The 25,862-nt window shown below is 45.1% G+C and overlaps 1 long non-coding RNA gene across 1 annotated transcript in view; it reads left to right on the top strand.

Annotated features, from left to right (window-relative positions):
• Positions 1-21,132, top strand: part of LOC142244138 (uncharacterized) — a 99,614-nt gene extending 78,482 nt beyond the window's left edge. The window contains exon 3 of the long non-coding RNA XR_012724450.1: positions 21,058-21,132. This is a non-coding gene — a long non-coding RNA (uncharacterized LOC142244138). The remainder of the gene's footprint in view (positions 1-21,057) is intronic.
• Positions 21,133-25,862: the final 4,730 nt, after the last annotated feature.

The raw sequence follows: 25,862 nt of genomic DNA, 5'->3' as shown, positions 1-25,862 counted from the left end.
AAAATAATCACTGGGTACAGAGGCGTATCTAGGGGGGGCAGGCGAGGCATCTGCCCCGGGCGCAGCTGTCAGGGGGGCGCTGTAAGGCTCCCTGATGCAGCGCTCCGGCCGGGGGGCCGGTGTGTCTTACCGCCCTCTGTAGTGGGAGTCGGCTGTTCTCTGAGTCCAGCAGTCAAGCTGACAGCCGGAGTCAGAGAAAGTGTGGCGTGCGGCTCCCTGTGAACATTTGCATGGGCGGCGGTAGCTTTGTGCGACCTGTGCAGTGACACAGGGCCGGCAGACAGCACTGGGGGGAGATCACCCCAAGCCTCTGGCTCCTGCACATCTCTTGTCAGATTGCAATGTGATTGCGGAGGGGCCCGCATGGCAGTGCTGCACAGTGCCATGTGCTCAGCCTGTCACCCTCCAGTCCTGTGCACTCAGGCCTGTGTGCTCAGCTCTAACACCGCAGAGGAAACAGAAGAGGAGAATCAAACCAGCGCTGATTGGCCACACATTAACCCCTTAGTGTCCAGCTGCTGCCTCAATCTTACAGGAGGAGAGCGTTTTAGTCAGGAAATTGTGCTGCACCTGAGCTTACAGGGGCAACTAAGCAGCAGGTATTTATATCTGAGCTAAGTGTGTTTATGTCTAATATACAGTATATATCTAATGTACTAGTGACTTCAATGTTCAGTGTATGTGTGCTCTATATGTCTAGTGTGTGAGTGCTGTATAGAAGGTGTGAGTGCTGTATAGAAGGTGTGAGTGCTGTATAGAAGGTGTGTGTGCTGTATAACAGGTGCGAGTGTAGTATAGAAGGTGTCAGTGCTGTATACGGTGTGTCAGTGCTGTATACGGTGTGTCAGTGCTGTATACGGGGTGTCAGTGCTGTATACGGGGTGTCAGTGCTGTATACAGAATGTGAGTGCTGTGTATGGCTTGTGTGAGTGCTGTATACGGTGTGTGTGAATGCTGTATACAGGGTGTGAGTGCTGTGTACGGCGTGTGTGAATGCTGTATACCGGTTGTGAGTGCTGCATACAGGGTGAGTGCTGTATACAGCATGTCGCGTGTGTGAGTGCTGTGTATGGCATGTGAGCGCTGTTTTTGGTATGTGAGTGCTGTATACAGCGTGTCGCATGTCAGTGCTCTATACATGGTGTGAGTGCTGTATACAGGGTGTGAGTGCTGTGTACAGCGTGTGAGTGCTGTATACTGTATGTGAGTGCTGTATACAGCATGTCGCGTGTATGAGTGCTGTATACGATATGTGAGTGCTGTATACAGCGTGTCACGTGTGTGAGTGCTGTGCAGAGGGTGTGAGTGCTGTGTATGGCATACAGTATGTCCAATGCATGTGTACTGTATATGGCCAGTGTGTCATGTGCATTATACAATATGACCAGTTTGTCAAAACTGTGTGCAGTATATGCCCATTGTGTGAGTACAATGTGCTGTATACTGCCAGTGTGTGCGGTATATAGCCAGTATGTCATGGCTGTGTACAGTATACGGCCAGGGTGTCATGGCTGTGTGCGGTATATGATCAGTGTGTCATGGCTGTGTGCAGTATATGGCCAGTGTGTCATGGCTGTGTGCGGTATATGGCTAGTGTGTCATAGCTGTGTGCGTTATACGGTCAGTGTGTCATGGCTGTGTGTAGTATACGGTCATTGTGTCATGGCTGTGTGCGTTATATGGTCAGTGTGTCATGGCTGTGTGTAGTATACGGTCAGTGTGTCATGGCTGTGCGTAGTATATGGTCATTGTGTCATGGCTGTGTGCGTTATATGGTCAGTGTGTCATGGCTGTGTGCGGTATACGGTCAGTGTGTCATGGGTGTGTGCAGTATACGGTCAGTGTGTCATGGCTGTGTGCATTATATGGTCAGTGTGTCATGGCTGTGTGTAGCATACGGTCAGTGTGTCATGGCTGTGTGTGTTATATGGTCAGTGTGTCATGGCTGTGTGGAGTATACGGTCAGTGTGTCATGGCTGTGTGTAGTATACGGTCATTGTGTCATGGCTGTGTGCGTTATATGGTCAGTGTGTCATGGCTGTGTGCGGTATACGGTCAGTGTGTCATGGGTGTGTGCAGTATACGGTCAGTGTGTCATGGCTGTGTGCGTTATATGGTCAGTGTGTCATGGCTGTGTGCGGTATACGGTCAGTGTGTCATGGGTGTGTGCAGTATACGGTCAGTGTGTCATGGCTGTGTGCATTATATGGTCAGTGTGTCATGGCTGTGTGTAGCATACGATCAGTGTGTCATGGCTGTGTGTGTTATACGGTCAGGGTGTCATGGCTGTGTGTAGTATACGGTCAGTGTGTCATGGCTGTGTGCGTTATATGGTCAGTGTGTCATGGCTGTGTGTAGCATACGGTCAGTGTGTCATGGCTGTGTGTGTTATATGGTCAGTGTGTCATGGCTGTGTGTAGAATACGGTCAGTGTGTCATGGCTATGTGCGTTATGTGGTCAGTGTGTCATGGCTGTGTGTAGTATATGGTCAGTGTGTCATGGCTGTGTGTGTTATATGGTCAGGGTGTCATGGCTGTGTGTAGAATACGGTCAGTGTGTCATGGCTGTGTGCGTTATGTGGTCAGTGTGTCATGGCTGTGTGTAGTATATGGTCAGTGTGTCATGGCTGTGTGTAGTATACGATCATTGTGTCATGGCTGTGTGCATTATATGGTCAGTGTGTCATGGCTGTGTGCGGTATACGGTCAGTGTGTCATGGGTGTGTGCAGTATACGGTCAGTTTGTCATGGCTGTGTGTAGTATACGGTCAGTGTGTCATGGGTGTGTGCAGTATACGGTCAGTGTGTCATGGCTGTGTGCATTTATATGGTCAGTGTGTCATGGCTGTGTGTAGCATACGGTCAGTCTGTCATGGCTGCATGCGGTATACGGTCAGTGTGTCATGGCTGTGTGCAGTATATGGGTCAGTGTATCATGGCTCTGTGCGGTATATGGCCAGTGCGTCTGATCGGTCGGGGTCCGGCACTTGGCACCCTCGCCAATTGGCTGTTTTTAAGGGAACCTGTCAAGTCCAATATGCACCCAGAACCATGAGCAGTTCTGGTTGCATATTGCTCATCCCTGCCTGTCAGTCCCTGTATACACTAGTATAGATAAAGAGATCTTTCGAAAAAGTATTTCTAAAAATCTTATATTATACTAGAAGGTGGCCCGATTCTATGCATCGGGTATTCTAGAATTTACGTATTGTGTAGTTAATGTGTGATTTTTGTTTTATATATATATATATATATATATATATATATGTATATATATATATATAGATGTTGTTGTGTGTAGTTACCAAGTGTTTGTGTAGGGCGCTGTACATGTTCTGGGTGTTGTCTGGGTGTGGCGGGGGGTGAGAGCGGTGTTGTTTGTGTGTTGCGTTGTTTGTAGAGTGCTGTGTGTCTGTAGCGTTGTGTGTGTGTGTTGCGCGGTTTGTGTGGGTGTGGGGTGTGTCTGTGTGTTTTGGGGGGAGGTATGTTTTGTGCAATGTGTGTGTTGTGCGGTATGTGCGTATATTTGTGTGTGCCGCGGTGTTTATGTGTTGGGTGTTGGGTGTGTGCGGCGTTGTCTGTGTGTGTGAATGTCTGTGTAGGGCAGTGTTTGTGGTTCCCAGTGTGTGTGTGGTGTGTTGGGCAGTGCGTGTGTGGCAGTGTGTGTGTGTGTTTTGGGGGGAGGTGTGCACCCCCCATCATGCTCCATTCCCCATGCTGCGCACCCCCCATCGTGCTCCATCCCCCATGCTGCGCACCCCCCATCGTGCTCCATCCCCCATGCTGCGCACCCCCCATCGTGCTCCATTCCCCATGCTGCGCACCCCCCATCGTGCTCCATTCCCCATGCTGCGCACCCCCCATCGTGCTCCATCCCCCATGCTGCGCACCCCCCATCGTGCTCCATCCCCCATGCTGTGCACTCCCCATCATGCTCCATCCCCCATGCTGTGCACTCCCCATCGTGCTCCATCCCCCATGCTGCGCACTCCCCATCGTGCTCCATCCCCATGCTGCGCACTCCCCATCGTGCTCCATGCTGCGCACTCTCCATTGTTCTCTATCCCCCATGCTGCGCACTCCCCATCGTGCTCCATCCCCCATGCTGCGCACTCCCCATCGTGCTCCATCCCCCATGCTGCGCACCCCCATCGTGCTCCATCCCCCATGCTGTGCACTCCCCATCGTGCTCCATCCCCCATGCTGCGCACTCCCCATCGTGCTCCATCCCCCATGCTGCGCACTCCCCATCGTGCTCCATCCCCATGCTGCACACTCCCCATCGTGCTCCATGCTGCGCACTCCCCATCGTGCTCTATCCCCCATGCTGCGCACTCCCCATTGTGCTCCATCCCCCATGCTGCGCACTCCCCATCGTGCTCCATCCCCCATGCTGCGCACCACCCATCGTGCTCCATCCCCCATGCTGCGCACCCCCCATCGTGCTCCATCCCCCATGCTGAGCACCCCCCATCGTGCTCCATCCCCATGCTGCACACTCCCCATCGTGCTCCATGCTGCGCACTCCCCATTGTGCTCCATCCCCCATGCTGCGCACTCCCCATCGTGCTCCATCCCCCATGCTGCGCACCACCCATCATGCTCCATCCCCCATGCTGCGCACCCCCCATCGTGCTCCATCCCCCATGCTGAGCACCCCCCATCGTGCTCCATCCCCCATGCTACGCACTCCCCATCGTGCTCCATCCCCCATTCTGCACACCCCCCATCGTGTTCCATCCCCCATGCTGCGCACTCCCCATCGTGCTCCATCCCCCATGCTGCGCACTCCCCATCGTGCTCCATCCCCCATGCTGTGCACCCCCCATCGTGCTCCACAGTCACACATCAGACAGTATACACGCACACATGTGATCGCATACACTCACACACACACCCCACTTCTCCCTGTGCCCACCGGTGGGCGGTCCCAGCAGCTGTGCTGCACGCCGTGCTCCTCTGCCGACACTCACAGATCCGATCGCATACACTCACACACACACACTCACACATCAGAACACACTCACACACATCCGATCGCATACACGCACACACACACACTCACACATCAGAACACACTCACACACATCCGATCGCATACACGCACACACACACTGACGATATCACACAGCGCTCACACAATCACAACATCCGGAGATACCACATGCTTCCGGCCATGTGATCCTCCGGCAGGTCCTGGAAGATCACTGCACGCACAGGATCGCCGCCGAGAAGCAAGCGATATCACGGGATGTTGTGAGTGTGTGTATGCGATCTGATGTGTGTGTGAGAGTGAGTGTGATATGATGTGTGTGTGTCTGTTCTTATGTGTGTGCGTGTGTGTGTGTTCCGCCGCTGCAGGACCTTGATGCGCTCACCTGGGAGCCGGTGTACGCTGGTAACCATGCTACAATATTACATGGTTACCAGCGTACCCCGCCGCCCGCTCGCACGGGAGCCCACACCAGCGTACGCCGGCGTACGCTGATGTGGGCTCCCGGGGGTACAGCACTTACCTGGGAGTTGGTTCGGGGAATGCGTGTGGGGGGCGGGGCCAGAGCGAGCATGCAGTGCGTGAGGGGGGCGGGGCGTGGCCGAGTTGCCAATCCGTGCAGGGGGCCGTGGCGAGAGGCCAACCCGTGCGAGGGGGCGGAGCCGAGGCGAGCTGCCAATCCGTGCGGGGGGGGCGGGGCCATGGCGAACCCAGCGGCCAATCCGCTGTTTGTCACCGTAAGGACACAATTTTGGAGCAAGACAGACAGACAGAATAAGGCAATTATATATATAGATGCTAATAAGCGAGGGCACTAGTCCCCTGGGCATTACTTCCCTTGCTAGTCAGCCCCATTAGCATGTTAATACAACCCTGTGGGCCCCTGTGGGTATGCTATCATGCTAATGAATACGCAGCATTAGAGGATGATCTCACTCACCTCTCCGCTGCAGTTGCCGCCTGACGCTGGATTTCGGCTCAGTGCGTATGACCCCAGAGTTTCAGTCATGTGCACTACTTCAGTTTGAAGCCAGGATGTGTACACCCGGATTCATAGTGCACATGACTAAAACTCCGGGATCATGCACACTGAGCCGAAATCCAGCGTCAAGTGGCGATGGCAGCATTGCATACGATAAAACATCTTTAGAAATCCTTTTTTAGATCTCTTTATCTATGCTAGTGTATACAGGGACAGTTAGGTAGGAATTAGCAATAAGCACCCATATTGCATCTGACAGGTTCCCTTTAAATATCGACGACAGCAGCAGACAGCTAGAGGGCTCAATTCCAGATCTGCTCCGTCTTCTGATAGTGGCTGCGGTTGGGTACTGTACATATGTTTCCATGCTAATCAATGAGGTGGATGTGCAGTACTTGGCATAATTGTGCTCACATGACCCTCCACTCTTGCCAATGGCATAGGAGAATCCTAAAAGTGTGCAGAGCATGCTTTGTGAGAATTCAGAAGCCTGCAGTCATCTAGAGTCACTATAGACTTTCATCATAAAACATTAAAATTAAGCAGTGTAGCCCAATGCTAACAATGTATAATATACTCGCTGTCAGGATTCAGCTCCGCTCGCTATTTACAGCAGTCATCACATTGCTGCACCACTCATATGCAAGTCTCATATTTAGTCATGTGACAATTAGCATCTCTTTCTACTTCTGTTTTTCAGTGACGATTGAGAGAGTTAAGGCTACTTTACACACTGCGATATCGGTCCCGCCCCCATCTGTTGCGCGACACGGGTAAATCGCTGCCCGCGCCGCACAACATCGCCCAGAGCTGTCACACATACTTACCTGTCCGGCGACGTCGCTGTGACCGGCAAACCGCCTACTTTCTAAGGGGGCGGTCCGTGCGGCGTCACAGCGACGTCACTGAAGCGTCACTGAACCGCCGCCCAATAGCAGCGGAGGGGCGGAGATGAGCGGGACGTAACATCCCGCCCACCTCCTTTCTTCTGCATAGCAGCCGGGAGGCAGGTAAGGGGAGCTTCCTCATTCCTGCGGCGTCACACGCAGCGATGTGTGCTGCCGCAGGAACGAGGAACAACTTCGTTACTGCTGCAGTAACGATTTTTAAGAATGGACCCCCATGTCGCCGATTAGCGATTTTGCACGTTTTTTCAACGATGCAAAATCGCTTATCGGTGTCACACGCAACGGCATCGCTAATGCGGCCGGATGTGCGTCACCAATTCCGTGACCCCAACGACTCCGCATTAGCGATGTCGCAGCGTGTAAAGCCCCCTTTAGGCTGAAGCCACATGGGGATTATTGATTATTATTAGAGTCCTCACATGACACTCGGCTCACGCTCGCAGCACAGTGGGAGCTGAGGGTCATGTAACTGTGGTCCGATCATGCGATCAGACCACAGCTGCAGTGGAGAGGGCCGGTGCTGCGGAGGGGAGGGACGGAATTTTTCTCCCTCACTCCTCCATTGCCGGCTGATAAGAGAATCGCACAGCAGTCGCGTTACACTGGTGTAACGCGAGTACAGTGCGATGTTTCTCTCACCCCATATACGTGTATGGGTGCGAGTGAAACAGGTTCGCATTACACTCACAGCATGCTGCGACTGTTTTCTCGGTCTGATTAGGGCTGAGTAAACAATTGCTTATGGGAGCGGGCACATAGGCTAATATTGGTCCAAGTAGAATGCGATTTTATAGCATTCCACTAGCTCCGTTTTTTATTTCTCCCCATGTGTGCTAGGCCTTAGGAAGAGCAGCTCATCTGCACATGAGTAAATGTGCAAATCATATATGAATGAGCGGCCACATGACGACTACCCAAACCGCGGGGCGGGGGGGGCGCCAAACAGGATTCTTGCCCCGGGTGCTAGAAAGCCTAGATACACCTCTGCTGGGTATTCTCCTTCCGATATTGCCTAGTAGCAGAAAAAAATAGGAAATCAATATGGAAACATTGGCATATTACACACAGTGAAGAGTACTTCATAACTAAAACAGTTTCATAGATGTAGACATGTAAGGGATGAATTAATCAGGGGAAGAAAGAAAGTGAAAAAATGCACTTGTTTATATGATCTAAAATTAATTTGCAATTATAAATGTTACCATCATTTCATAATGTGATGAAAATAGATTAAAATATTATGAACATAAATCACTCATACAGGCAGGGCACCACCAGGAATTTCAGGGCCCCATATTTACACAATTTTGTACCCCCTTGAGACTCTACTCGGGCTAAATCCCAGCTCCGCCTCCACCCTGCAAACCTTTCCAGTCTCACCGCCACTCTTAGAAAAACTTCACTTCTGTATTTCATCACCAATCACACATTAATAGTTCTCATCAAACACCATCTGCTGGCTGAAAATATTATTTATATAATATAACTATAGATTTATTATAGAGGCTGCTGGCTGTATAAATATATATGTATACATACACAGTCATAGCCAAAAGTGTTCGCACCCTTGAAGTTGCTCCAGAAAATGAAGTATTTACCTCAGAAAATGAATAATAATAATAATACAACCACTACACCACCCCTGTCCATAATATCTCTCCCACACTGCCTCTATGTATAATATCCCCCCTCACACTGCCCCTTTGTATAATATATTCCCCCACACACTGCCCCTCTGTATCATTTTCCCCCACATGTCTCCTCGCAACACTATTTACAGGGCACCAATGGGTAATGAAAAAAGGGAAGGGTGCTAACAAAAAGCATAACAGTCATTGGTACCTATGAGGGTTGAGTGAACCCGAACTTTAGAGTTTATTGTCCGCACCAAACACCTTCTGGTCGGTGCTGAACACCAAACACAGCCTTTTGACTGTACTGCAGGCTCCTGTTCAGGTTTGTAACCTGAATAAAGTTTGTTGAAAGGATACAGAGCAGCCAATCCGCAAGCTTTTAGGCTGTGATTGGCCAGGGAAATTGTTATAAAAAAAAGGAAGTAAAATTGTTAAAGCAGGATATACCAGTCTCATCAGCACAGTTGTAACACTGCTTCCGGGTCCGCTCATTATCCCTCATGCATATCCACTGCTTCCATTGCCAACCGTCTGTGACAGTGTCTGTGATTGGCTGCAGTCAGACTGCCAGCATCAGATTGGTTGCCCTCACAGAGGCTGTCTGTCTGCCCAAGTAAAGTGTAAAAATAAATACATTTAAAAAATGACATATGGTGCCCTCTATTTTTCAGTTTAAAAAACACATCGGATTATAAGACTCACCCCAAATTCAGAGCAAAAAAGGGGTCCGTCTTATAATCCGGTGGTGTCTTGCTGGAGTGGGGTCACAGGAGGCAGAGGTAGTGGGTGTTCCAGATGTCACAGAAACTGCCAACTGTGCTGGTGCTGGGTCAGCTGCGCTGAGGCAGATGTGCTGGTGCTGGGATAGATGTGCTGGGACTCGGGCTGTGGCGGCTGTGGGTGGTGCTTCAAAGAAATGGCACCCAGAGTCAGTGTGTGTGCAGATTGAGCTCTTGGCTCAATGTCAAGCCGAGATCTCGTCTGCACAAGCGACGCCTTCGGGCGCCATTTTCCTTAAGTCTGCGGCTGGGAGATCAATAGGCCGGAGGTGATGCATATGCAGATGAGATCTTGAGCCGAGAGCTCCATCTGCACACATGCCGACTCTGGGTGCCATTAGTTGAAGTCCTCACCATCTGCCCCGCAGCCCCAGTTCTGGCATCCTCCGTAGACCTCGCACAACCGCTGCAGCACCAGCTGCCGCAGACCCCGTACAGCCACCACAGCACCAGCCAGCACAGACTCTGCTCAGCCGCCGCAACACCAGCCACCGCAGCACCAGCCCAGCCACTGCATCCCTGCACAGCTGCCGCAGCTTTGCCCCGGCCTCCTGCGACCCCTTTCCACCACCGCCATAAGCTACATTCAGATTATAAGACGCACCCCTCACATTCCTCCCAAATTTTTGGTAGGAAAAGTGGGTCTTATAATCCAAAAAATACGGTAGATACCTGGCGCAGATAAAGCAGATGGCTTTAGGCTGCAGCTCCCCGCAATGTGCTTATCATGGCTGTATATAAAAAAACACATGAAATCGCTATGTGTTATTGATGTGTTTTTTTTTGCCAGGGAATACAGATTTGGTGCAGGAATTTGGTGTATAAATTTCAATGCCAAATCTGCATCTCTTGGCAAAAAACACATAAAAACGTTTTTGACACCATTTCGGTGTGGTTTTCTGGCAGGAGATGCAAATTTGATGCTGAAATGTCTGCACCAGATTTCTGCATCAAATCTCCTCCCCTCTCCCATGTACAGCTCCCATGCTCTTTTCACCTTCTTGAGTAATCTCAGTTTATCATGCTCGAGGGTTTTGTGTGGTAAGGCTTATCACAAATCCAAAAACTATTAGCTCTTTCTCTTCTTACTGCTGCTTCTTTCAGGTGATATCTCTCCTAATCCCGGTCCACCCTGTGCCAACTTCATCGCCTCCCCCACCTCTCATAGAAACCCTGAAAACCTTATTAACATTAGTTATACACCTTCATGTCCCTCTTTTAATTGTGTACTCTGGAATCCACAGTCTATATGCCACAAGCTTCCTTACAGCCACAACTTCTTTCTCACTAACTCTCTTAATTTGCTGGCCCTCACTGAAACCTGGATTCTGATATTGCTTCCTCTGCCGCCATTCTCATTTTTTTGTGATATTGGGCTATGTGAGGGTTTATTCTTTGAACCATGAGCTGATGTTTTTACTGTTACTATTTTCTATAGATATAAGGATTGTTTCTTATCGTAGTTTTGTTATGGCTCCACAACGGGATTCAAACAAGTGATCTATTGCTTGGACCACAACCTGTTCTGTGTTTGTTCAACTGCTGTAAGATCTCTTGTCTTTCTTTAGTGTTCTGCCTTCCTGTATGACTTCTATTCAGGTATGAGCACTCTCTCTCCAATCAAATTTTGGGAGGAGCTAATTCATACTTACTACTCACATGTCTCAGTGCTGGTTATATTTCTGGATGGATCATTGTCTGGAGTCCCAGCTCCATGGTTAAGGTTTTCTCAATGAGACATTGCTGTTGTTATTCCCTGCAGTTTGTTTGTGTGAATCCCTTCTCAGGTATCTCCTATTTTGTTTCATTTAGGTTTGGGAGGGCTTCCACGTATTCTGTTATTCTTTTTGGTTTCTTGTATTCCATCATTCCTGTACGACTGCTTTTGCACGTTCCTAGCCCTGTGTCTCACCCTCTGTCTGTGTGCACTTCAGTTATCTTTATTGTTGTTTTTGTGTTACACTTAGTTTATAGCTTAGGATGCAGTTAAGGACACTCAGGGTCAGCCATGGGGCGCCATTATGTGATCTTAGGGTACCAACCTCCACTGTCAGGCAGGGACAAATCAGGTTCAAGTTTAGGGCAAGTAGTAACCTGTTTTGAGATCTGTGGATTTCTGGTTTGTCCATCCCCATTAGAGTGTTAAGGGGGCTTTACACACTACGATATCATTAATGTTTTATCGTCGGGGTCACGTCATTAGTGACGCACATCCGGCATCATTAACGGTATTGCAGCGTGTAACACTTACCAGCGACCTTAAACGTCCTCCAAAGTGGTGAAAATCATTCACCATGGAGAGGTTGTCCTAAAACCAAAAATTGTTAATGGTTGTTTATAGATGTTATTCCTCGTTCCTGCGGCAGCACACATCGCTGCATGTGACACCACAGGAGCGAGGAACCTCACCTTACCTGCGTCCCGCCCGCAATGAGGAAGGAAGGAGGTGGGCGGGATGTTCGTCCCGCTCATCTCCACCCCTCCGCTTTGATTGGCCGGCCGCTTAGTAACGTCGCGGTGACGCCGAATGCACCTCCCCCTAGAGGGAGGGATTGTTCGGCAGTCACAGCGACGACAATGACCAGGTAAGTGTGTGTGACGCTGCCGTAGCGATAATGTTCGCTGCGGCAGCGATCACACGATATTGCATGCACGACGGGGGCGGGTACTTTTGCGTACGATATCGCTAGCAATTGCTAGAAATATCGTAGCATGTAAAGCCCGCTTTAGTACAGTATTAACAATTAAACTGAAATGTTGCGCTGAAGAAAACATAATTTGGGGAATCTGATTTTCTTTTTCTCATTATGCCGTTTTGCCAATCAGAATAATTAATTTTATATATTGAGAAATTGGGCATTTCTGAATGATACCAAATCTGTGTATTTTTTCATTGTTTTATTTTTAATGCGGCAAATAAAGGGGTGATTTAAACTTTTGTGCTTTTTTTTTTTTTACTTTTACTGGATTTTATACTCCACTAAGGAGACTTGAAGCTGCGATAGTCTAATCATCTGTGCTACACACAGCAGTACATCAACACTGTTCTGTACAGCAGAATCATGATTTCATATAAACACCGGCCATAGGCCACAGAGAGGGAAATTATATCATATGGGGACCAAAGAGTGAGACATTCTATATGAGGCAAAAAAAGAGGACATTATTCAGTATGAGGGTCAAAGAGGGGGACAATATACTATATTGTCGCGGGCGGGGGACAGGTAACAACCGGGGGGGGCCGCTCAAGGCACTCGGATCCGGGCGGTGGCTGTGGCTCGAGTGGCAGCTGGATCCGGGGCTCGCGCAGCCGTCCTTCGCTCACAAGTGAAAAGGGGTTATTTACAGGGGATAGAGTCTTTGTCAGTGACGCCACCCATGGGTTGCGGTGGGGGATGGTGACACCGCCGCTGCCTGGTGATTGGGTGCCCGGGGCTGATGGAGCGTAGCAGCAAGATGGGATCCCCTCCACGGGTAGGGGAGGTGTTGTCCCGGGACCCAGAGAATGGTGAGGGATTGCAGGGAGCAGGAAACTCACATTTCGGTTGTCGTGGTGTTGGATGAGCTGCTGATGATGTGGATGGTCAGTAACCACACACAGTCTGTATTGTAAACCAAATTGCCAATGGCCAGTCACCTTTGGCGGGTGTCTTCGGGTCCCACACCCAGATATATAGCCAGGGGCCCTTTCTTCCACACTCTCTGTCTGTCTCTTTCTTGTCTGGACTAGTTCGCTTGAACGGTCTCCGGACTGGATCCCCTCTCCTGGCACCGGCGGGCTACAACCCTGTCCCGGTCGGCCTCAGGTTCCCTATGACCAGACTATGTCTGTGTGGGGACTGTGTTGGTGCCAAGGAGGATTAACTCTTTTGTGACTACCTGGTTTTGCCAGGGCGTCACAATATACTATATATATATTAATGTTTGGGCCCACAATTGAGGACATTCACAATGCCTTCATTGTAACCTGATACATTAATAATGCCTCCTTTGTGGTCTCATACATTATATATAATTTCTGAACATCTAACTGTATTAAGGCATAAAAAGTGAATGCTACTGTGTTTCCCCAAAAATAAGACCTATCTGTCACAAGGGTACTACATCGGAGAGTGGTTCATCTATTTCTGGTGTTAGGAGATCGCAGCACATGGCTTCAGGAATACTTGCGCGAGTTAATTCTGCTGGTTGTGCATATTCCCCTGAGATCTGGAGCTGCAAGGTCTAGGTAGTTTGTCTTTTCTCCTAAATGCTGAATGAAAAGCTGACAATCAGCTGTTCTGAGTTTCCCGTTTTCCTCTGGTATAAATACTCCTCTCTCAGCTTAGGGAGTTGCCAGTGATAGCTCTACTATAGCTAGTCACTAGAGGAAATCTGTGAGCTGAGGACCAGGAAGTCATTTTGGGAGTCATTGCTAGAGATTACTGTGTGGAAGTTGTATTATGTTTTCACCTTCTTTATTCCCTTTTCAGTTTGACTCAACGGTCCATTCCCCTTTACACCTTCCTGTAGTTTGGAGTACCTTGTACGATTGCTATTTCATTGAACCCTGTCTGTCTTATCCTCTCTGTGTCTTTAACCTAGAGTGGGACTAGTGTTCTCGCTGCCATGTGCACTAGACCAGAGGTTCCCAACTCCAGTCCTCAAGGCACACCAACAGTGCATGTTTTCAGGATTTCCTTAGTATTGCACAGGTGATAATTTAATCACCTGCAAAGGTGCTGAATCCAACACCCATGCAATGCTAAAGAAATCCTGAAAATATGCACTGTTGGTGTGCCTTGAGGACTGGAGTTGGGAACCTCTGCACTAGACAATGTTGTGTTCAGGGCAAGACAGGGATATAAACCTAATTTCCGCACGGGGTGAAATAACCTGTCTAGGGACATTAGGGAGCTCAGAGCTGTTGAGGGTTGCTACTCCCTATCCTTCCCTAGTGGCAGTACATCTCTTCTCCAATCTTGGCTCAGATGAAGAAGAAACGCGAAGATGAATGATTTCAGTTAGAGACATAACTAATAAATCACAGGATGTACCTGAGCACTTACACTATACATTAGGTTCCCCCAAATAATCAAAACTGGTGTATTTTACACCAGTCTTGATGAGAGGGCTGGTTAGAGTGCAAAGCACCTAATTTATTTACAAGTATACACCTCTTTATCTCTTCATGACTTTGGACATATATACTTTATGAAGTGAACTCGGCACTCAATTTGCAGATTTAGATACAGGATATTATTTTTTGCAATCACAAATAGTTGACATTTCGGCTATTCCAACATAGTCTTCATCAGAACATAACTGATTGCATTGGTGGTCAGAGGTAACACAGTGAATGCTGTGGTGTCATGACCACAGTCTCATGTGAGGCGTGCCCTCATATGGCAAAATTGATGGAAAAATAAAAAGTCATGGTTCTTGGAAAAAGGTGAGGAAAGAACAAAAATGAAACTATGGAAAATCATGTGACTAAAATACAATGAATCAAGCGAATAAAGTAAATGCTTGAGTAAAGTTTGTGTCATAAGGTAACTTTTTCTTTCTGTTACTAATAAGATTATTTCTTTCAATTATAGAAAACCAACTTGAAAGTTTAACCCCCCTGTCCTGTAATGTACTTTTACACAGGGGCAAAGATGCACTTACAGGTGGTCTCTGGTGAAAACAGCTTATCACTCATTCAGAGGATAAAGGTACATTCACACATAGCGAGATCACTAGATCGCTGCTGAGTCACAGATTCTGTGATGCAACAATGCCCTCGCCAGCGATCTCGCTACGTTTGACACAGAGCAGCGACCAGGTCCCTGCTGTGAGATCGCTGGTCATGTCGGAATGGCCTTGACCATTTTTTGATCAGCGAGGTCCTGCTGGGCAGGATGCATCGGTGTGTTTGCCACCTTACCAATGACCTCGTTGAAGACTCAGAGCTCAGAGCTCAGGGTCCCAACGACCACCGAGATTGTTATACAGGTCGCTACGTTCACTGTATCGTTGCTGCATCATTGGGAAGATCTGAATGTTTGACATCTCACCAGTGACTACATAGTGACTTACCAGCGATCCTTATCAGGTCGTGTCGTTGTTGGGATCGCTGGAAAGTCATTAACTGTGATGGGGGCTTTAGTGTGACCAACAAAATGAGTTATTTTTATCTCCATTAGAATGAAACGGTATGTTCGACCACAATTTCTTTCATTCCTTATATGGCTGCTGAGCACTGCTCTTTAATTTTTCTGACAGCTCCATGGATCATGAATGGACATCTGAACTCCATTTCCATATGGAAACTGGGATAAAAGTGTCCATTTGAAGTAAAAGTTCCCTGAGGGTCCCAGCGGATGAATCCCCACCTTTGAATAGGTGATGTCTTGTTTTAACCAAAGAACCCCTCTTCTACAAACTATCATATTTGTACATCACAGTTATGGTGTGTGCACACAGCAGATGTGCACAAGCCTTCGGTATTTTACTGTCAACACTCTACTATAGCGGGAAAACATCTAATAGTTATTTTCATACACCTGTAGTGTGACCCTAGAGTCAATTCTACTTGTAGGCCATAGCTACTCCAGTCCAACACTGCTTGAAAGGGTGCAGGTTGCAAAATGGGATCAATTCTGGGGTTTAGGGGTACTTTGCACACTACGACATCGCAAGCCGATGGTAGCGATGCCGAGCGCGATAGTCCCTGCCCCCGTCGCAGCTGCGATATCTTGTGATAGCTGCCGTAGCGAAAATTATCGCTACGGCAGCTTCACATGCACTTACGTGCCCTGCGACGTCGCTCTGGCAGGCGAACCGCCCCTTTCCTAAAGGGGCGGGTCGTGCGGCGTCACAGCGACGTCACACGCAGGCGGCCAATAGAAGCAGGGGGCGGAGATGAGCGGGACGTAAACATTCCGCCCCCTTCTTCCTTCCTCATTGCAGCCGGGACGCAGGTAGGGCGATGTTCCTTGCTCCTGCGGCTTCACACACAGCGATGTGTGCTGCCGCAGGAACGAGGAACAACATCGTAACATCGGTCCTTCCGAAATTATGGAAATGACCGACGCTACACCAATCATACGATTTCGATGCTTTTGCGCTCGTTAATCATAGTAAAAAGGATTCACATACTCCGATGTCGACAGCGACGTCGGATGTGCGTCACTTTCGATTTAACCCCACCGACATTGCACCTGCGATGTTGTAGTGTGCAAAGTACCCCTTACAATGTACTGGTACCTCACGGGCTCTGCAAATGCAATATAACAACAGAAAACCATTCCAGCAAAATTTACAATTGTGCAACAGATTGTAGAATATTTTTATCTTATTCACTTTTTGGAAAATTAGGGTTTACTTTCCACAGCTGGGGATATTTTGGGCATTTTCTTATGTTTTTGGCACTGAAAGGCCTCTGCTAACTGAAAAGATGTCTAAAATATCATTATAAAGAGGAAGTTGTAAAATCCATACAGTATGTGTTTATTTCTAAGGCCTGTGTTATAGTCAAGTAGCACATTGTTAAGAAGAAGAAGATTGGTGTATACTGGCACTAGTATAATTCCAAATAAAAGAAAATATAAAACAGTCTGCATGAAAAAATAAGTGAAAACAAATAAAAAAATGAGTGTGATCTATAATAAGTAAACCTTCAAAAAGGTATAAGGGAGAGAGAATAAACCCCATGTGTTACGCCATGATGTAGCTTCCTCAGGGGTATCAGTCACATGATGTCGTAACCGTAACGCGTGTGGTTCTCTCCCTCTCTCTTCTACCTCTATTAGGGTTTACTTTTCATAGGTCACATGCTGATTATTATTTTTTTATCTGGTTTTCCTGATCTTGTTTTTATGTTTATTTCCGCTTTCCATCCATTATATGTCTATGATCTGTTGGTTTATTACAACCGTTACATATTGTCATTTGCATTTATGCTCTTGTCTTTGTATATGTTGTACTGTATTTCTCTTTCAATTTTGTAACCCATTTATTCATTCTGCTTAACCTTATTTTTGGCTTAGCATCTCCATATATATTTTTCTATAGGGCTATGGTCATGTGAAAAAGCTCTTTTTTCCCCCCTTTTTTGCCTTTTAAATGTTTTTAATGCCCTCTTGTTCACCTTGATTTTTAATAAATATTTCACATATTCTTGCATGTAGACTGTCGTATATATTCCTTTATTTGAGGTTACTAGTGCGTGTTCACACCAATCCTACTCTTGTTAGCTTTACTGCATTTCGGTGTATGGCACAGAACCCCTACTTATTGGCGGTTGCCAGACCTAGGCTTTTTTTCAAGTAGCACATTGGACCACATATGGGATATTTCTAAAAAAATAAAAAAGGGTAATTAATATTGAATTGTGTTTGCCTGATTTCGTTGGCATAATACATTAAAACTAAATATCTGCAAAAGTAAATGACTAAATATTTACATATCATGACAGTTCTTATAATACTCCTAAAGGGTTAGGAAACTTCCTTAGTATATTAAATATTTAAGGAGCGCACCTTTTTAAAAAGGACTGATTAGTGTGGGGTTTCTAATTTATAGTCATCTCAAAATGACTTGGTAATTACAAACTTAACCTTTTTCCTATCCAATACAATTTCCTGTTTCACCCATTGAAAACCTATTATAGGTTGTCATCAGTTATATTTATTCCAGCGTTCGGTAGTGAGAACGGAATCTGCTCAAACCCATTGGCAGAAGACGACATTCGTTGCCATCCATCAACGTGATGTCCCCTGTCAGGGGACAAAGGGGGACAAAAGAGCTTAACGAATTATTTTGAAGGTCACCCCGGGGTACTCAGGATAGGAAAAGGTTAATTCCAAAAAGATAAGACACTGTGTAAAATATGAAGGAAACAAAAATGTAAAGATTTAGCAAATTCCAATAGCTATATTTTATTCACAACAGAACATAAAACACAGATCAAAAATTGAAAGTTGGACATTTTTCCATTTGAAAGAATGAAGTAATTTTGAATTTGATGTCACCAACACACTTCAAAGTTTCAGACAGGGTTAACAAAGAGCTGGAAAACTAGTGCTACAGCTGGAGGGTCAATTTTCAACTTTGGTTTCGCATGACTATACAGTCTCTCAAAAGTAAAACTGGTCCTAGGATCACTAATCTGAACTGTATCTAACAATTGTTGAACATTATTTGAAAAATGTTTCTCAAAGAAAATTGTAAACACTTTGAATCATCTACAGTAATAAAACCATCAATAGATAATCCATGTCCATGAAGGACAAGGCTGGCAGTCAACACTGGATGCTCTTAATTATTTATGAAAACCATGGACACTATGTCCTGCAGACTTAAGAGGAGAGGGAATATCCAGCTTTTAGTCAACAGACTACAGAAGCCTTCATTTATGATAGTATGGGGTTGCATTAGTGCCCATGGTATTGGCCGCTAACACATCTGGAAAGCCACTATCAATGCTGAGTATTACCGGTATATAGAGGTTTTAGGACATGTGCTTCCATCTAGACAATGTCTATTACATGGAAGGCCTTCTATATTTTAGCAAGATGATGCTAAAGACATACTGCATTAGAAATAGCTACTGGACAGTATTCACTCAATGAGGACAAGAATAGCAATGTGAATATAGAAATGATAGTGAACACCTAAAACGTACCTTTTAATAATATATCGATAAAAAGGTCAATAAACAGACCCTAGGATAAAAAACAGACAGACAAGGACAATTGTATATGTAACAATAACAAGAGAGGGTAACGCCAGGCAATGGTCACCCCCTAGGGTAACAATACATGCCAGTCATCTCACACAAAAAAGCCCTGGACAATCATGAACAGGACCAACCTGCTGTCATTTCAAGAACAGCTCTGATACAAGTAAAGATAAGGGAACGGTCCTTACCCAATCCGCCCTAATCCCCCTCCTTGCATGATAAATACCCCTGCTCGGTGATGTGGCTTGTTCAGGTCAGAAAACCTGGTCCTCTTCCTTATGACCCAGGATCCCCATAGACCGCATCACCAAAGTATCACAGAGGGTACTGTCTCCCAACGCGTTTCCAAAATCATCAGGGGAGATGTGTATTTACTGATTGTGGTCAAACATGACCCTATATAAAGCACACATTTTATGTCTATGGGGATCCTGGGTCATAAGGAAGAGGACCAGGTTTTCTGACCTGAACAAGCCACATCACCGAGCAGGGGTATTTATCATACAAGGAGGGGGATTACGGCGGATTGGGTAAGACCGTTCCCTTATCTTTACTTGTATCAGAGCTGTTCTTGAAATGACAGCAGGTTGGTCCTGTTCATGATCGTCCAGGGCTTTTTTGTGTGAGGTGACTGGCATGTATTGTTACCCTAGGGGGTGACCATTGCCTGGCGTTACCCTCTCTTGTTATTGTTACATATACAATTGTCCTTGTCTGTCTGTTTTTTATCCTGGGGTCTGTTTATTGACCTTTTTATCGATCTATTATTAAAAGGTACGTTTTAGGTGTTCACTATCATTTCTATATTCACATTGCTATTCTTAAAGACATACTGCATCCATCACAACAACATGGCTTCGCAGAAGAAAAGTTCAGGTGATGAACTGGCTGTCTGCAGGCCAGACCTTTTACCAACAGAAAACAATTGACACATTATGAGATGAAAAAAGCAGGAAAGACGACCCAGAACTGTTGAGTAGCGAGAGTCCTAGATCAGACAAGAATGAGACAACATACCTCCCCCAAACTCCAGAAAATGGTCTCACTTCCTTTATGTTTACAGAGTTTGGTAAAAAGAAGAGGGGATGCCACAATGGTAGGCATGGCCGACCCTGTCCTAATATTTTTGAGATATGTGGTTACCTTTAACTTTTCAAATAAATTTGAAAAATCTCTAACTTTTAATTTCTTATCTGCATTCTATTTTCTGTTATGAAGAAAATATTCTCAAATTATTGCATTCTCATCTTCATTATATTTTATAGAGCCCTACATTTTTGGGATTGTAGATCGTTCCCTACAAAAAAGGTTTCTGAACAATTCTTCAAATCCATCTAAGGCCCCCAAACAATAGATAGACATATTGAAATTATGCCAACTGAAAGTTGATATATGGTCATTTTTTATTAACTATTTTGTAGGGTATCTTTTAACCCCTTCACCCTCGGGCGATTTTCCGTTTATTTGTTTTTTTTGCTCCCCTTCTTCCAAGAGCCGTAACATTTTTATTTTTCCGTTAATCTCTCCATATAAGGGCTTATTTTTTGTGGAACAAGTTGCACTTTTAAATGAAACCATGACTTTTACCATATAATGTACTGAAAAACGGCAAAAAGTTTCCAAGTGTGGACAAAATTGCAAAATAAAGTGCGATTGCACAATAGTTTTTGGGATATTTTATTCACCGTGTTCACTGTATGGTAACACTGATGTGTCAGTGTGATGCCTCAGGTAGGTATGAGTTCGTAGACACCAAACATGTATACATTTACTTTTATTTAAGGTGTTAAAAAAAAATCACAAATTTGTCCAAAAAAAGTGCAGCACTTTTTGCACCGTTTTTCAAAACCCATAGCGTTCACATGTTTCAGGATATGGGGCTCAGTGATGGCTTATTTTTTGCATCTCGTTGAAGTTTTTAATGGTACTGTTTTGATCACCTGTTATTATAGTTTGCACAAAATTCGTGGCGACCAAAAAATGTATTTTGGCATTTGAAATTTTTTGCTGCTATGCTGTTTACTCATCAGATTAATTGATTTTATATTTTGATAGATTGGGCCATCACCAAAGCCTTATGTGAAAAAAACAGGGTTTGGCGGATCAGAATGAGGAAAGCAAAGCACAGATCCAGGAGAGGTGTGTAACACTTAGCCCCTATAAAAATCCTACTGATTCTGTCAATTTTAGTAAATGTAATTTCAGAAAAACAGTTTCATTACATTTGTAAATGAATGGAATTCAGCGCACACTTGACACGTCCAAGAGCTCAGTGTACCTTTCCACCCTCTCAGTTACAATATTCCGCCCCTCCCCTTATGGTGATTGCAAAAATCATCTATAGACACAGTGTTGGTGTCTATAGTGCAAGGGACAAGTAATAATCTTTATTTCTATAGCGCCAACATATTCTGCAGCACTTTACAATTCAGAGGTTTATATACAAGCAAATAACAGTTATAGAAGATACAATAATTATTGCAAAAATAAAGACACCCTGCTCATGAGCACTTACAATCTACAATGGAGTTCTTTGGGGGGAATGACACAAGGTTCAAATGCTTATTCACAACGACAGTCCAGCCATCTCCAAAAAATGGGGGGATAGATAAAGGGTATAGACATAAATAATCATCCTTCTCCTGTGTATATTAGCGTCTCGCTACCACAGGATCACACATCAGCGGCGGCCACTATACACAGGAAAGGAGGAAGAAAATTTGCCTACATATTTTTGGGAAAACTTTTCTCCTTGCGGAGGCTGACAAATCAATCTGTCAGTGGTGAGGAGTCTTATAGCTGCAATGCTCCTGTGGGAAATATTCAAATTCTCTCTTTAGGGAGGAAGGAGATGAACTCTAGTGCCACCTCTTGGAAGTAGCAATCCTAAAAGTCAAAAGTGGCCCTTTAACAAGCCTTGTCATATGACCTAGGAGTTATACCAGATCAGACCCTCAATTTGCAGACCCGGTGTTTCGGGATGATTGTCCCTTGTCAGTGAAATTATGAGATCTGATCTGGCCGTATGAGAAGCTGTAGTGGGGTCTAAGGGGATAACTAGACTGACAAACCCATCTGGCTGTCAGTGGTGAGGAGTCTTATAGCTGCAATGCTCCTCTGGGAAATATTCAAATTGTCACTTCAGGGAGGAACATATTATTGGAACAGTTATTTAAATCTTTATTTATTAAAATATCAAATTATTTTCTGAATTATATTTATACTTTTGTGAACCTTACATTTATACATTGCTCTATTTAAGTATTGAGTTCTCTGTGAGTCTCATCATGCTATGCAATATGAAGGATAGGTTTTTTTTGTTTTTTCAAATACTTTCCATGTTCATGTTCTTTCCCATATTTATGACTGTATACCAGATAACGGTCTATGCACCTTCCTGAAGTTGGTCAAAGTGATCCATGTGAAAGTCTAGCCTGCAGGGAAAAGAGGAAGCCATTTAAATTCCACGTTATTGATTTATTTGAAATAATGGATATTTTGATTAAACTATTTCAAGCAAATGCTTTTATTTACACATAGAGTACATTTTTCATAAGATAAAAGGTGTTTTAAATAGATGAACATATTGATATATTACGGTCTTTAAGGTTGAAATACAACTTAGATATCGTGTTTTTCCAAAAATAAGCCCTCCCCCAAAAATAAACCCTAGCAGGGATTTTCTGCATTTTTGGAGCAAGGCTTAAATATAAGCCCTCCCCCAAAAATAAGCCCTAGTCGCGGTTCAATAATGAAGTGTCCATGCAGCTAAAAAAGTTACAGATACTACACAACACTTCATTATAGAAAGCGGGCACCCCGCAATCACACTCACAGATGCCGATCGGCAGGACCTGCAGTGATCACACCCCCACACACATCCGATCTCACACACACACAATCAGATCGCACACACAAACATCCGATCTCATACACACACAATCAGATCACACAATCAGATCGCACAAACAAACATCCAATCTCACACACACACAATCAGATCACACACACAAACATTGGATCACACACATCACATCACACACATACTCACCCCATCCAGCGACACCAATTTCTTCAGACTGGCAGAATCCTGGGAGGCAGTGCAGTGGAGCGCAAGAATGCTTACTTACAGCACCTGCGGGCCAGACACGTGACTTCCTCCCATCATTCCCTGCGGCCAGAAGTATTCTGTAACGCTGGACGTAAATTGTGTCTGTGTGTGTGTCAGCGTCAGCCAGCAGCAGGGGAGGACGGCATGCAGCACCCACTGGAGATCACAGGGAGGACCTGGGAGCCACGCAGACGTCGGGAGCTGGTAAGTATGATTCTCCTGAGAAGTGGAGGGGTTTGGTTTTTTGGGGGGTAAACTTACCCCAAGCATGTTTCTCCAAAAATAAGACCAATAAGCCCTAGTGCTTTTTTGGGGGGCAAAAAAAGTATGAGACTGTCTTATTTTTGGAAAAACACGGTACCTATCAGCTGGAGCCTAAGCTCACAGCTACCGTGTTTTTCACACTTCCGTTTTTTTCCATCAGTCATAATCCGTTTTGTAAATATAGGTGTTAAAAATAGCTGCATATTAATAAGCAAAAAACATATATACATATATGAATATATATATAGCCTGCAGACTTATAGGACTAACATACGGACCAAATCGCAAGGACAATAGTAAACAAGAAAGGAGAAAGGCGATCAATAGGTCCAAAATATAAATTTTATTGGTGCAGAGGTGGTAGGGGAGAAAAACGGATTACATCACTGCAAAACAACAGGTATGATAACATCAAGATGCAAGAAAATACACCAATCAGACTGCAAAAATCCTCAGTCTAGAAATTAATGGGCCAAACATTGAATAATTAGCCTGAAGAACCGCTAATAACTGACATACTCAAAGAGATGAAAATTAATCCTTAATGTAAGGTGTATTCTGTGCATGAAGTTAATTCAAAACCACTGATAATATATAATCAATAATTAGTTCATGCAGAAAAACACCCAACATGAAACGTGGGAAGGAGTACATCAGAAACAATCATATTTAGCGAACAAATGTGTAGCATAGATGTTAAAAAAATATCCCCATGTCATTAGTCAGTGTAAATCCTAAAAAATGACACCCAATAAAACTAAATATAAATATAAAGTAGGATCGTATATTGTCATATACTATCTAAGCTGCAAAAAAAATCGCAGAATCAAAGCTCAATCAATATTGATTTATAGACTATTTGCAGCAGAGAAAGGGTGCCTTTATATAGTAAATATTAGCATAGACACTGACCATAAACGACATGAATGAAACATAGGGGCAACATAGCTACTTAGCAAGCCAAAGCGGAGTCAGGCAAAGCAGTTGACCATTAATCAAAGGATAACATTACTTGGATGTTGGTAAGTGCAGTGGGAATGCGCCCAATGCGCATTTCGGTATGAACCTGCACTTATCAACATCCAGGTAATGTTATCCTTTGATTAATGGTAAACTGCTTTGCCTGACTCCGCTTTGGCACATGAGGATATTCGTTTAACATTTTTTTAACAAATCCTTACCAGATGTGAGAAAATTGCTGATAGGACGCTGGCGTTGCTGAGGAGTTAAGCCACAGTTACCAGCAGAGTTGCTCATCTGTTGGAGAGCCTCTTGTCTGACTGCGAACTTCATTCGTATTGTCTAGAAAAGACCCGGGTCGATAAGATATCTAAGGCTCACTGCAACATCGCAGTGGGTAACCGAGCACGGACCTCACAACAGTTTGGCGCCAGAATATTTGAGACTGAGTCAGGGCCTGCAGTTAGTTTAGACATATAGTTACTGTCAGGCTGCAGTTACTGCAGATCACCATTTGGGATCACCGTTTCCACGGCTATATCACCTATCTCTTCACCATTGTGTATTCTGTGTGGACCACAATGACTTCACTTACTTCTAGGTGTTGCTAAGGCCTATCATGTACTTTAGGCCATATTTGAGCTCATCCAGGAGGGAACTTGTGAAGAACAATATAAGTATGTGCTATTTGTTCAAGTTGTAACACTCCGTTTACAGCTAAGCAGTATATTATAATTTCTTTGGCCATTCCAGGAGAATCTGAGAAAGTACCCTCGATCAAAGTTCACTGTAGTTATATTGGGGCTATGGAATATTTAGTTGAGATTTAGAGTGAATTTATTGTAAGTTTGTAAACTGCTGTGCTGTGCTGCAGGCGGCTTGTATAACACACCCATTCAATTCTTTCAGGTTAAAGGTTATTAATGGATAGTTGGTGGTTGGATTATCCAGTCACTCCTGTAGGTAATACTAGTGTATATATTGTAGTTGCCACATATTGTAAGGCGCCACGCTGTATAGCACAAGGGTCTTAGCCTCTTCGCTGAGTATCTGTGGATTTTCCCTGAGTGTTCTCTCCTGTATTGATTACGTTCATATCCATATTGTAGTAAAGTACTTTTTGTTGGTTGATCTAGTTTTGGGGCCCCGTTTGTGACTTTGGTGTATCCTAAAGAGCCCACCCCGCTACACGGCTTACACTGATATGCACCACTGAAAAGATGGACACCTCCGGATCAAATGACAAACTGAGTTCAAGGTGACTCCTTCTACCTCATTATAGTGAATGTTCTGTCAGGGGCATTGTGTGAATCATGTATTTCAGAGATTTACATGTAAAACCTGGTGTAAGTGCACATCATAGAGCGCAGATAAATGTGAGCCGAGTCTTACTGTGATCTTTGGGAGGAAGAATGAGCAAATCAGCAGTTCAAAAATTGCTTTTATATTTTATGCCATTCACCTTTTGGTATAAGTGATTAGACGTCTTTATTCTTTGGGTCGGTACGATTACAGCAATACCAGA

Source organism: Anomaloglossus baeobatrachus, chromosome 6, assembly GCF_048569485.1.
Source record: "Anomaloglossus baeobatrachus isolate aAnoBae1 chromosome 6, aAnoBae1.hap1, whole genome shotgun sequence".
In the NCBI taxonomy this organism is placed as follows: Eukaryota; Metazoa; Chordata; class Amphibia; order Anura; family Aromobatidae; genus Anomaloglossus; species Anomaloglossus baeobatrachus.
This window is presented reverse-complemented; position numbering and strand designations above follow the sequence as displayed.